Consider the following 14,065-nt stretch of genomic DNA (forward strand, 5'->3'; position numbering starts at 1 on the left):
TATTTTAGAGAAAGTGTAGGAATGATTTATTTCAGAGATGTATCATTTTAGATCAGAAACAAAGTATTAAGTTGCAATGGGCAAGAAAAAAATGGTAGAGGATTTTTATCAAAAAAGTATTATCATGATAGATGATATGTTCATATTACAGAAAGGATATGTAAGGTAACAAAACTGCATTAATAGCAAAAATTTTGTTGCAAAATACTGAGAACTAAATGCATCACATTATAACCTGTTATAAATACATCTAAAATTTTGCTAATCTATTTGCTAATCTGTTTTCTCGCTTTATTCCCTCATTAACAACAAATAGCTTTGTAGCTTCCAGAAAAAACAAAACAAAGTATGTAGGCAAGACCACCGCCGAGGGCTAATAATTTCATAGTAGCAACAGCTAAATTCAATCAACATTTAAACTATAGGCATCTGCTGCTCCAGTTGAAAACTTTAACCCATTGTTAGATTTCCCACACATTCATGACTAACATCATCCATGATTCAAAACTGAAAAATATATCCTTCATTGACAGATCATTTCTTAGTTGTTCCATTGTTTTGAGAATAATTTTATTTATAAAAGAAAAACTGGTTATCCATAGTAAAGAACCATTTAATCTTAGCATATTTTATAAGAGGACTATAAGGTGAGTAGAATACAATGTTTGAATATTCCTTCCTTGCATCTATTCCAATCAGTATTTGTTGAATGCTAACTATATAGCAGGCCCTGCATTAAGTATTAGAATCCAAAGAAGACAAAGAAGGGTTAAGATGTATTGCAGACTTACCTTGTATCACCCAATGTAGGTATTCTGACAGTCCCTGGCCTCAAGAGATTCAAAACCTAATTAGCAAGATAGAAAACAACATTATTTTAAAAACAATATTTCCAACTCTAAATTGTCTTTTATATCATATTTCTGCCATCATCTTTTTTAAGGTAGTTTGAGATGGAGAGGAGAAAAAGCAAGAGGGTAGATGAAAAGCTGGTATCAACTTTATGTGAGAAAAATCTTCAATTGAAATACTGAAATGCCAAAAGTTAACATGGAACTCTCTTTTGTCTATACACTGTAAAGCAGTGAATATTGACTTTTCCTTAATATTTTGGATTGCAACTAGCGTGTCTGACATAAAATGGCCAGACTACCTCCTTGCAATTGTTTCATCAAGTTTACCAAATGTCTCAGTTTGTTGCTTCCTGAAATTGCATGATACATTTCAAAACTTCCATCCTTTCTTCTTTATGGAACTGGATGCCACCTAGATTGTTAAACCCTGGAAGCCAAGTTAAAGCAAATCCTCATTTGTCATCCTCACCCTAGGACTAATGAGTATGAAGTTTACTAAATCTTCTAAGTATTACATTTATGTAAAAGAATCTCAATTATTAATTTTTTTTAAATCCACAACTCTAAAACAAATTAAAAAGTCAAGGTATCTTAATTTCTCAATGGGATCATTTTACAAGTTTTAAAGACTATCCTAATGATTCTTGTTTGTTTTCATAATTGTTTCCTTCTGTCTAGACCACTGTCTACACAACTCTTTACCATGTATTCAATCTTTGCCAAGTTGTCATTCCATATGGAAAACATTCTTTGACATCCTGCCCCCTCCAAGTTTTGCTTAGAGATATTTCCTAGATGCTCCAGCAGTTCTGTATATTTCGTTGGTGCATTACATTGCGTCACAGAAACTAGCTAGTTGTTCACCAAACTGTTTCCTTTTTCTTCCTGTTATTGAGTCACATTAGGTTTTGCAGATAGATATGCCCATGTGACTGAATTCTTCATGATGGAATAGAGCTAGATATAAATGATGGCAATATCAGACCTGGCCTTAAAACGATCTCATACATGATCCTTCATTCAATGTTCCCTATTCCAAGTAGAATCCCTGAGGGCTTCAGGAGGAATGATCCATAAGACAGAAAGAGCCTGGTCCTTCAGCCAAAGATCTCAGGATCACCCCTCACCCCCAGTAATAAAGTCTATTGATACTAAAGAGTTACAAAGATGACCATCCATCACCCCCCCATGACTAGGAACATCTATTGGCATTGGAGTTTTGTGTAAATGAGAGTTAAATTTCAGTTCTTCATGCCATTAAATTGTCAGGTGCTTGTTATAGTACTTAGCCTACCCAGACTGTGACTGTTTGACTTGTTTGATCTCTACCATTAGGTTGTAAACTATAGTACCCCCACAGCAACTGGTTCTGTTATGTTCCAGGTTTTAGCTGAGCCTCTGACATAGTATACAGTACATAATTTTCTCTCTCTCTCTCTCTCTTTTTTTAATAACTTGGCTCTTGAGATAAAATGTACCATGAAAATTTCACAGGAAACATTACTCTAAATACAGTTATTCTTTTGGTGGGAAATGCAAGGCTTCATTTAGCACAGTCTTCAAAATACCTTTCGGTAAATACCTTAAAGGTAAAATCTGATTTTGCTTAGGAGTTCAAAGCAAGTGGAAACATCAAAACATTCTTGCAAAACTGCTTTCCTAGGCTTCTATTTGCAGTTTTTCCTACAACGGTGAGAGCATTACAAAACCTTAGTCAGAAGTAATGGACTCAAAAGCTCCTTGAGATAGTTGCAGTGACTTGGAACATCCTTCGAATCTCTACTGGGGATTTAATGCCAATAGAACGAAATGAAAGGTAATTTTCTTTCCTTTTCAAAACAATAACCAATCACAGAACCCAAGACCTTCTGCTCTTCTTAAAGTACAATGAAATAGCTTTTGAAGTTTAGACAAAAATAGAGACATCTGACAAGCAATATTAAGTCTCAGTCAGCATGCCTCCCTGTATTTATTGACGACACACATCTCTTCCCCACCCCCTTACTCCTCCATCCAAAAACACTACACACACTGACTCCTTTTGGGCAACCACCTGTTTGAGGCCACTTCCAAAAGGTCTCCTCATAAATCTCACCCATCTGTCTCTGTACTATCATCCACTTGCTGGTTAAATTTAGTACTGTTTGTCAGAACCTACCTTTCAGACACATCATTTACTTTCAGCCCTATTTATAATAAGGGAAATAAAGAGGAAATGGTCCTCCTTGTTTCCTTTCTGAAGAATTAAGAGAAAGCAACCGCCTTTTAACCTGAAGAAAAAATCCTCAAGCTCTCCTCCACAGCTCATTTAGATTATTTTTGAATGACATTTTTAAGCTAGATTTTATGGTAACTTTAATAAATTTGTAGTTCATTCACATCAACGTTAATATATAATTTCCCTTGGCAAAGCACTTGTCTCTTCCGTGTCTGGCAAACACACATTGCCAGGGGAAGTCATTTCTTAAAGTTTCCATAGACATTAAGCCAACTCTTCTTCTCAGACCATCACAAAGCTACCTTCCCTTTTTGAGCACAAATATCAACCTAATGGCCTGTTGATCTAGGTAGAAAAGACAACAGAAAGATTTAACACCATACAGAATCATATATATGTAAAGACCTCAGTTCTTCTAAGTCAGGCTTAATGTTTAAGTCAACTGGACTTCCTACTGTAGTCAAAGTGCAAATTATTAAGAAGTCTCATTTTTCTCCTGAAAATTGAGAAAAATAGTGGATTCTCATAAGCAGAACAAAATGAATTTTCAGCCACTGATTTAGCCTAATAAATGCAATCTAGCTCATCGACCATGCCTGATGTGTGTGTGAGAGTGAAAGAAACAAGAAAAAGAAACTGTTGCAACGTACAAAGCTGTACCTCTCATTTAGATGGTGTTTGCCAAAGCTCCGACTAATTGTCATGGCTGAGGAAACTTTAAGTGCTACAGTCAGTAACTTTCAAGAGCAGAACCATCTATGGTGAAGTATATTCTGGTCTGATACAGTTTTATTATTTACAGATGTGCATGGAAAATGATTCTAAGTTTTGAAGGTTTCCACTTACTTCAGTCATAAACCCAGTTTTTCCCCACAGAAATAACAAATATCTCATAAATAGCCTTTCATTTCGCATAGATCTTTTCATTTACGTCAGGAGAATATCATCTTTTATTTTATTTTCAAAATGGAGTTAGCTGGAATCAAATCATGGATATTTTATATTCTGACCCATAAAAAATTCCTGGGACTTCCTCACTGTAATTTTTCTTTGCTGTATGGCATGGCTTCGGTTCTAGTGTGAAAGTTCCAAGTTTCATTACTAACCTATGACTCCAGTATATGTAATAGGCATCTTTTAATTAAAGTACTTCAAACATTAAAAAAAAGGTATTTCAACAGAAAAGCTGGAATTTAATTTATATGTTATAGTGTGATGCTTTTTACTACTCTATTTAAATTAGAAAAGAAGTTTACTTCACATGAAGTTTCTTTTGCTGCTAACCTTATTCTAAAATACTCCCCCAAATGATAATTATCAAAATGCATGTTATTTTAAAACAGATTCTATATTAGCGCAAGCAACTGGGACCCTTTAAAGTAGTTTCAAATTACATATTCAAGAGATTTCATTAAGAGGCTTTCATTCTCTTTTATTCAGAATTGTTTGCACATGTTTTTCTTTAGTCATTGTTCTCACATTTTCAGAGATTTGAGTTCATACTAGATAAGCAATGCTAGGTAAACAAACATCCAGGAAAAATAAAATTTGAAATACCTAAAGCTACCTGACTTGCAAAATTGTTAAGTCCTGATTTCATATGCAGATCATATAGTAGGAAACCTGTAGTGGTGTGCATGATTTTAAGCTCTGTTCTGTCAAATATGTTGGACCCCTGAGTTACATAACTTTGCTTCTTTTTTCCTTCCTTCCTCCCTCCCTCTCTGTTTCTTTTTCTCTTTTTTCGTTTGTTTTCTTTTTTCTTTTTATTTTCTCTTTTTATTTACTTATTTGTTTAAAATTTAATTCCAGTGTAATTAACACATAGTTTTATATTAGTTTCAGGTGTACAATACAGTGATTCAACAATTCCATATATTGCTCAGTGCTCATCAACATAAGTGTACCTCTTCACCTATTTCGCCCACCCTCCTACCCACCTGCTCTCTGGTAACAATCTCTTATTCTCTACAGTTAAAAGACCATTTTTTGGTTTGTCTCTCTTTTTTTTCCTTTGTTTGTTTTCTGCATATGAGTGAAGTCATACAATATATGCTCTCTAGATCCATCAGTGTTGCTGCAAATGGCAAGATTTCATTATTTTCTATGTCTCAGTAGCATTCCATTGTGTGTGTGTGTGTGTGTGTGTGTGTGTGTGTGTATGTGTGTGCGCGTGTGTATGCCATCATTTCTCTATCCATTCATCTCAAGTGGACACTTGGGGTGCTTCCATAATTTGGCCATGAAAAATAGTAAACATAGGGGTGCATGTGTCCTTTTGAATTAGTGTTTTTGTATTCTTTGGGTAAATACCCAGAAGTGCGATTACTGGATCATAGGGTAGTGCTATTTTTAACTTTTTGAGGAAGCTCCTTACTGTTTTCCACAGTGACTGATGCAGTCTGCATTATCACTAACAGTGCACGAGAGTTCCTTTTTCTCCACATCCTTGCCAACACCTGCTATTTCTTTTTTTTTTTTTAATGATTTTTTATTATATTATGTTAGTCACCATACAGTACATCCCCGGTTTCCGATGTAAGGCTCGATGATTCATTAGTTGTGTATAACACCCAGTGCACCATGCAATACGTGCCCTCCTTACTACCCATCACCGGTCTATCCCACTCCCCCACTCCCCTCCCCTCTGAAGTCCTCAGTTTGTTTCTCATAGTCCATAGTCTCTCATGTTTCATTCCCCCTTCTGATTACCCCCCTTTCTTTATCCCTTTCTTCCCCTACCGATCATCTTAGTTCTTATGTTCCATAGATGAGAGAAATCATATGATAGTTGTCTTTCTCTGCTTGACTTATTTCACTTAGCATTATCTCCTCCAGTGCCATCCATGTTGTAGCAAATGTTGAGAACTCGAACACCTGCTATTTCTTATGCTTTTCGTTTTAGCCATTCTGACTGCTATGAGGTGATATCTCTTTGTAGTTTTGATTTGCATCTCCCTAATGATGAACATCTTTTCAGGTGGAAGTTTGCCATCTGGAAGTCCTCTTTGGAGAAATATCTGTTCCTGTCTTTGGCCCATTTTTAAATTGGATTATTTACTTTTTGGGTGTTGAGTTGTATCAGTTCTTTACATATTTTGGGTACTAACCCTTTATCAGTTATGCCATTTGCAAAAATCTTCTCCCATTCAGTAGATAGTCTTTTAGTTTTGTTGATTGTTTCCTTTGTTATGCAGAAGCTTTTTATTTTGATGTAGTCCCAAGAGTTTATGTTTGCTTTTGTTTCCCTGGCCTCAGGAGACATATCTAGAAAGCTGTTATGGTTCATGTCAGAGAAATTACTGACTGTGCTCTCTTCCGGGATTTTTATGGTTTCAGGTCTCACATTTAGATCCTTATTTTTGTGTATGGTGTAAGACAGTGGCCCAGTTTCATTCTTTTGCATATAGCTGTTGAGTTTTCCCAACACCATTTTTGAAGAGACTGTCTTTTTCCCATTGCATATTCTTTCCTGCTTTGTTGAAGATAAATTGACCAAATAATTGTGGGTTTATTTTGGGCTTTTACTCTGTTGCATTGTTCTCTCTGTCTATAAACACATTATCATCGATCTATCTATTTATCTATCTATTTACACACCCACACAATCAGTTGTTCCTCTCATCACTAAATGAAGAAGTTTTTTTGTTTTGTTTTGTTTTGTATGATATGTTTCTACAAGGTCCTTTAAAAAAAAACAGAATTTCTTGTAAGATTCAAGTACTTTTTAATTTTTTTTTTTAAGTCTAGGTACAGTGTGTTTATATGAGTCATACAGAAGTAAACACTAGGGTGACCACTACCCAGGTCAAAATATAGAACATTTCTAGTGCCACAGAAACTCCATGTTCCCTCCCAATCCCATTTCTCCCTATTCATCAAAGGTAAACAAACATCATCTTGATTTCTAACCCTAGAGTTCAGAGCTGCCTTGAACATTATGTCAATGTAATCATATATTACATATTACTTCTTTACTTAACATTATGCTTATCAGTTTCATTCATATTGCCATTTGTCAAATATCACATTTGAATATACCACACTTTATATGTATATTCTATAGCTGATGGGCATTGGGTCATTTCCAGTTTAGAGCAACTATAGTTGATGTTGCAATAAACATCCTTGTAGATATTTTTGGGTACACATTTTGTACATAATGAGGAGTAGAATTGCTGGATCATCTGGTATGCATATGTTCAACTTCAGTAGATAATGCCAAACTGTTTTCCAAAGTGGTTGTAGCAATTATACTCCCCTGAAATATATATATGTTCCTATTGTATCACATCTTGACCAATACTTGGTAGGGGTATTTGCTTTGAAAGTCTAGGTTAGACCAGTGAAAGAGGAGATGGGGAATAGCCTGACAAAGAGAAGACTCCTGATGTGGGGTTAAGTGGACTGGCAGGAGAGCGATGGCTTTGCTATGAATGGTGAAGACTGGACCTTCACAACCAAGGATTTTCCCCAGAAGTAGGAGGATCCACAAAGGAGTGGGGAGTCGAAAAGAGAGCATGGTATCCTGTCAATTTCAGTGCAAAATAAATTGCATGTGTGTTTGTGTGTGTGCATGTGTGTGTGTGTGTGTGTGTGTGTGCATGTGTGTGTGTTTGCATGGAAGGGAGGATCAGAGTTTTTTCATAAGCAAATATACAAATCCAACACATCAAATAGGAAGAGTGTCTTTATATATGAAAATCATTAGAAATATCTAGAGTGGTAGATTAATGATGAGAAATGTTGCAAGAGAAGTTTTCCATGAACAGCAACTTCATACCAGTCTATTTTAAACTACATCTTATTATACTTTTTGTGATCAATTCTGAACATATTGTGTTTCAGAAGGGATGAGAATACAATTTTCAGATATGAGGATTTCCCATAGGTATTTACTGACCTGTTTTAGTAAGTGACTGTTTTATAGGGTAATTATTTAATAATTTTCCTATAGAAGGTGCTGTTGAAAAAAACATCCTCTAGAGCCAGGAATAATCATAGAATTTTACAGCTGAAAAAGGTCTTGGGCAACATCTAATTAAACCTTCTCATTTCACAGATGAGGAAATCTAGGTACACAGTTGCCCATTTACTTGATTAGGCTAAGACAGTAGTGAACTGCAGATTCAGAAGAATCAGGGCTTTTGACCTGGAAGATAATCATCATAAATTCATTTTATTAAGGAAACATTGAAAAAGTTCTTTCTTGACTTTTTTTTTCTCCCTGGCTTATGTCTACACACGTATCAGAACTCATCAAAGTTCATCTACTGTGAGACGTCCTCTCTAATAGCTTCAAGTCTGCCTCAAAAGACTTTACTATGTCTTAAATAACATTTTATAATTATTTCTACTTTGTAATTACCTGTATATTTATATCTTTGCCCACTACATTGAGAAACCAGAAGGTAGACCTGCTATTTTTCTGCTCTTAGTCCTTAACATTTTGCATAAGCCTAGTATCCAATAGTACTCAGTAAATATTTGTGGAATGAGTTCAATATATCAAAATTTGGCCCATAATCACTTTGCTGTGAATTTAGTTAGGTAGAGGTGAAATATATAACTTTACCCATTATGTTAGTCTCTTGGACTATTCATTGATGTTTTTGTTCCACTTCTTTTCAGGCACATGGTGGAAATGTACTTTTGTGTGTCCTTAAAATTAGTGAGTCCCTGCTATTTGAGCACAAGCAACACATGTCACTTCCATGTAGAAGCCTTTAACAGTATCAATCCCCCCCACCCCCCAACACCAATGATCTTGGAGAATCTCTGAGGGAGGACAACATAAGAAGAGTCCTTAGTCAACCTATGATAGACATGCAGTATGACTGACAAATAAAACTGGATTTAATTTTCTACTTTCTTTATGTTTAAGTCACTGAGACTTATAGTTGTTACTGCAGTATAACCAAGCACATCCTCACTTATTGTAATGGGATGAGATTTGGGGGACTCTGAAAGAGAATGAGCCTTTTTTTGTATGTGGAAGGAACATGAACAATTAGAGGCCAAAGAGTGGACTGTGGGAGACAGCTTCCAAAATGGAACTCAAAAATCTCCCCCTCCTGGCATTTATGTATTTGTGTAATACCCTCTCCTTGTGCGTGGGTTAGACGTAGTGACTTACTTCTAACAAGAAGGACACTGCAGAAGTGATGGGATATTGCTTATGAAATTAGACTTCAAAAAGTCTGTGGCTTCCCTCTTTCTCACTCACTCTTATAGAGTCGTTGGTCTGGGGAAAACCAGTGCCATGTGTTAAGGACCTCTTGAAAGACCATATGGCAAGGAATCAATGACTCTGACTCTTATCAAAGAGTACCTGAGGTTTGTCAATAGTCTATGAATGAGCATGAAAGTGCATCTTCTTCCATTTAGGCCTTGAAATGACCTCAGTCTTGGCTGCTACCTTCATTTCAGCCTCATGAAAGACCTGAGCCTTAGGCAGCCAGCTACACTACCTTGATCCATGACCCACAGAAACTACGAGATAATAAAAATTTGGTATTTCAAACTGCTGTGTTTTGGTACAATTCGTTACAGAGCAATCGACAATAAACACAATTTATATTTCTCTACTTAAATATACCACACCAATAGGACAAACATGTTTAACATTATGTCAGAGATGCCAGATGATAAGCATATCTAACATTGAAATCGATGTTTAAATTCTTTATTTATTGCAACATTGGAATATGGTTAAACTTTATTAGTGGATATATAAACCCAAAGCCATATAAGAATCAAATTCATACTTGAGTCATTTGAATAAGTTATATCAAAGATATATAGATGTGAGCAAGGATTTCTAAATGTAAATAAGGTATAATTAGGCATATAGTAGTTATTAGCATTTAGGATACTAGGAAGTTAGCTATTTTGACCTATTTGATTTTTATGGGTAACAGAAAACTTAATTTGTACATTAAGGAGAAACATGGGTCATATTAGACCATTTGCATGTTGTCCCATTATAAGCTGACTTCTACTTAAATAGCTAACCCAATTCTTGTACTGCTTCTAAAACATTTATCAAAATATGATCAAAGGAGTGCAGGGCCAGTGTGAGACTAGGGCTTTCAGACTATTTTGAATCATCTGAATCTAAAAATGAGGGCATGACACCTACATTTTCCCCATAGTGGTTCAATATCAAGAATCCAGGACAGTGTCTATGCAGTAAGCCAGAGAGTTAATGTTAAAGTCTATAGAGCAAAGAAGAAGAAAAGCCATAAGAAAAAAAAAATTACAAAGTATTTGGGAGAGAGCAAGAGTGCAGTTCTTATATAAAAAAATAAACTTATATGCTGAAAACCTTCCCCTGGCAACCTTAAGACAATAAAATATAGCTTGAGCCTCAAAGGAGGGACACTGCTTAGGTATTAGCCTAGTAAGAAACTTGAAAGACAGATATTCTATTTATGAAAAGCCTTTTCGTAGGTGAGTATAATTGTTTTCACATGTTTGAAGTCGACCCTGTTTCAATCCCACCAGGAATTCCTGATGAATACTGCATTTTCTGTGGAGGCAACAATTCATAATCTCCCTTTATTTTTGTTTGTTACTACAAAATCCTCAGTCTCGGGGTTTTGATTAAAATGATGAGACAAGGAATAAAACAAACAGAGAGTCTGTTAAATGTCTGCCCGAAACCAGAGCTGCACCACTGAATATGAAAGACTCTTCTAAACCAATAATGAAATAATCATCCTTTTTGCAAGACAGATAAGAAAATGAAGGCTAGATGTAGATTTCGGGAAGCTAATTTACACTGGAGGAGGGAGAAGGAGAAGAGCAGCTACAGAAAATCAACTGTTAATAAATATCGGAGACTGCAAAGAAGTCACAAGATAACTGCAGCCTAGGTTCCTCCAGCTAGAACATGGCAATCACTTCTCTGAGAAGAGAAGCTGATAAGGCCCCTCCTCTCCAACAGGCAATCATTTTGCATTTTATATTATTTGAAAAGAGCCTGATTATTTTTCTTTGAATGAAACTAGACTGATTCACATTCACCTGTCAACAGAATGTTCCATTCCTCTGTTTTGCCTGTCTATTTAAAGGCATATGACCTGACTGAAATTCTACAGACAAACCTTTCGTTAGAAGTAAATAAATAATAATGGGTGAACAGCTCATGGTTTTTATCATTTTTTATTTTTTGGTATAGTGCCAAATTATACTAAATTAAAATCCACAGCCTGATAAATATGACTGATTTATGCAGTAATGGATTGAGGTCACAAATATTGGCTTTATTCAAGGTCAGATATAATCTTTAAAAATCATATCCAGAGAGGAAAGCCACACATAAAAATAATAATTATGTTATTTGAAGTCTAGTTTAAAAGGGAAACAATATAACATATAATTTTTTCTGGTAACTTGTATAAACATTTAAATATTGCTCTATCAAACAGGGACCTCCAAAGGCATGTAAGACAAACAGGCAGAAAGCAGCTTGTCAATTGACTTATATGGCTTTGATTTCACTTATTGAAGTTGGGTGTTGAGATCCAGAGCCACAGTGGGACAGTGGTTCTAAAAGCATTTGAATAGTATTTCCCAAAGTTATACATATATTACCTATTATTGAAGGATGAGAGGAAACAGAATGCTTCACAGGACATCCCAAAATGTGGCTTCTAGTATGGTTTCTAGAATTTATCAAATAGATATCTTTAGTAAATCAGTGAAACTTTTTTAGTTTTTGTTTTCTCATTCTACCAAATGAAAGAGTTAAATAATATTCTCCAGGACCAATTTTAGTTTAAAATTCAGTTTTGCAAAGTGGATCAGTATATTCTGTGTGTGGAGTGCAAAACTGATCCTTTGGAACATGGAAGATGATTTGGGTGATAGGAGCTTGGTGTCCGTAATCAATAGAACATCAAGTTTAACCTAATTGAAAACCAGTATTCCTACAGAGCCAATAGAAAAGCATTTTTCAAGGGGATTACATAAGATTTATGTTAGCCTGTTTGAGTATGTTTCTTTGTGGCTTGGTATTAACATGAACTGCAGTTTTTGGATTTTTCGTAATGAGCACTAGGTGTTATATGCAAATAATGAATCATGGAACACTACATCAAAAACTAATGATGTACTGTATGATGACTAACCTAATAAAAAAATATTGGTTTTTTTCCCCTTAATTCATCACACAACTTAAGATCTTTTTTCCCCCCAAATGCAGCATTTACATTCTTCAAAGAGCCTGTAGTATCATTGCTTTTAGACAGATATTAAGTTTTCCTGAGTTATCAACATTATTTAAATGCCGAACTCCTCCCCCCCCAAAAAACAAGAAGAAAAATAAAAGCGTGCACACAAAGATAATGTTAAAAAGTACACATGAACTGTACATTTTTTTTTTATAGTACTCAAGAACTAAAACAGCTATAGGCTGTCAAGGACAAAAAAGAATATTTACCTAAAAAGTAGCCCTGGAGACAGGGTTGTATGTTGGGCATAGTTTCATCATGAACAATTAAATGCAAATATTCCATAAATGCTCATATTTAGAAAATATAAGAAAAATATTGTGAACATTATGAAATTTCCTTTTATTACCAAATTATTTGGGGGAATTATAAGAAAAAAGATTGTATAATTAGGGAGATAGTTCACTGGACTGAAAGGTGGGGAGGCCAAGAGTCTAGCCCATGTTTGGCCATTGGCTAATAATGTGACTTTGGGTGAGGACTTAACATATCTGAACTTCCATCTTGTGAAAAATAAGACTTTTGAGAATATATACATGGAGGTTTGTTGTGAAAAATCATATGCAATCCAAAAGTTGAATAATTGCTATTACTGACATTTTAAGTTTTCTTCCTTCTTCCTGCGACACAAGTTAAAGTTATATTAAATAGTCTTAATCCTGGTCAGATGTGAAACTTTGATTCCATCCATCAGTTCATCCATCACCCATCACATTAACCATTAAAATTTTACTAAGCACCATTGTTTACAACTCACTGGTCTCATTGTTCTGGAAAAATCAGAAATGAAAAACACAGTATCTTTGCCCTCATATATTTTATGGCTTAATGGAGAGGCTTACCTTTTTTTTTGTTTGTTTCTTTAGGTTTTTTTATTTTATTTCCAGTTAGTTAACTTACAGGGTTATATTAGTTTCAGGTGTACAGTATAGTAATTCAACAATTCTATGCATCAGCAAATGCTCATCATGACAAGTACACTCCTTAATCCCCATTGCCTATTTAACCCATCCCCCAACACCCTCCCCTCAATTAACCATCAGTTTGTTCTCTATAATTAAGAGTCTATTTCTTAATTTTTCTCTCTCTTCTTCTTCCTTTGCACGTTTGTTTGTTTCTTGAATTCCACATATGAGTGAAATCATGGTATTCGTCTTTCTCTGACTGATTTATTTCACTTAGTATTACACTCCCTAGCTCCATCCATGTCAGCGCAATGGCAAAATTTCATTCTTTTTATGGCTGAATAATATTTCATTATATATATATATAATTATATATATAATAATATATAATTATATATATAATAATATATAATTATATATATAATAATATATAATTATATATATAATAATATATAATTATATATATAATAATATATAATTATATATATATGTATATATCATATCTTCTTTATTCATCAATTAATGGACACTTGGGCTGCTTCCATATCTTGGCTATTGTAAATAATGTTGCAATAAACATAGAGGTGCATGTATCCCTTTGAATCAGTATTTTTGAATTCTTTGCATTAATACCTAGAAGTACTATTTTTAACTTTTTGAGGAATTTCCATACTGTTTTCTCAGTGACAGCTCCAGTTTGCATTCCCACCAACAGTACATGAGGCTTCCTTTTTCTCCACATGCTCACCAACACCTGCTGTTTCTTATGTTTTTCATTTTAGTCATTCTGACAGGTATGAGGTGATATCTCATTGTAGTTTTTTTAAAATATTTTATTTATTTATTTATTTA

General features: G+C 34.7%; 1 long non-coding RNA gene across 1 annotated transcript in view; it reads right to left on the minus strand.

Annotated features, from left to right (window-relative positions):
• Positions 1-776: 776 nt before the first annotated feature.
• The window catches only part of LOC130544001 (uncharacterized), a 506,551-nt gene continuing 493,262 nt past the window's right edge, over positions 777-14,065 (minus strand). The window contains exon 4 of the long non-coding RNA XR_008959844.1: positions 777-847. This is a non-coding gene — a long non-coding RNA (uncharacterized LOC130544001). The remainder of the gene's footprint in view (positions 848-14,065) is intronic.

The sequence above is a fragment of the Ursus arctos genome, unplaced genomic scaffold (assembly GCF_023065955.2).
Source record: "Ursus arctos isolate Adak ecotype North America unplaced genomic scaffold, UrsArc2.0 scaffold_18, whole genome shotgun sequence".
Classification (NCBI taxonomy): domain Eukaryota; kingdom Metazoa; phylum Chordata; class Mammalia; order Carnivora; family Ursidae; genus Ursus; species Ursus arctos.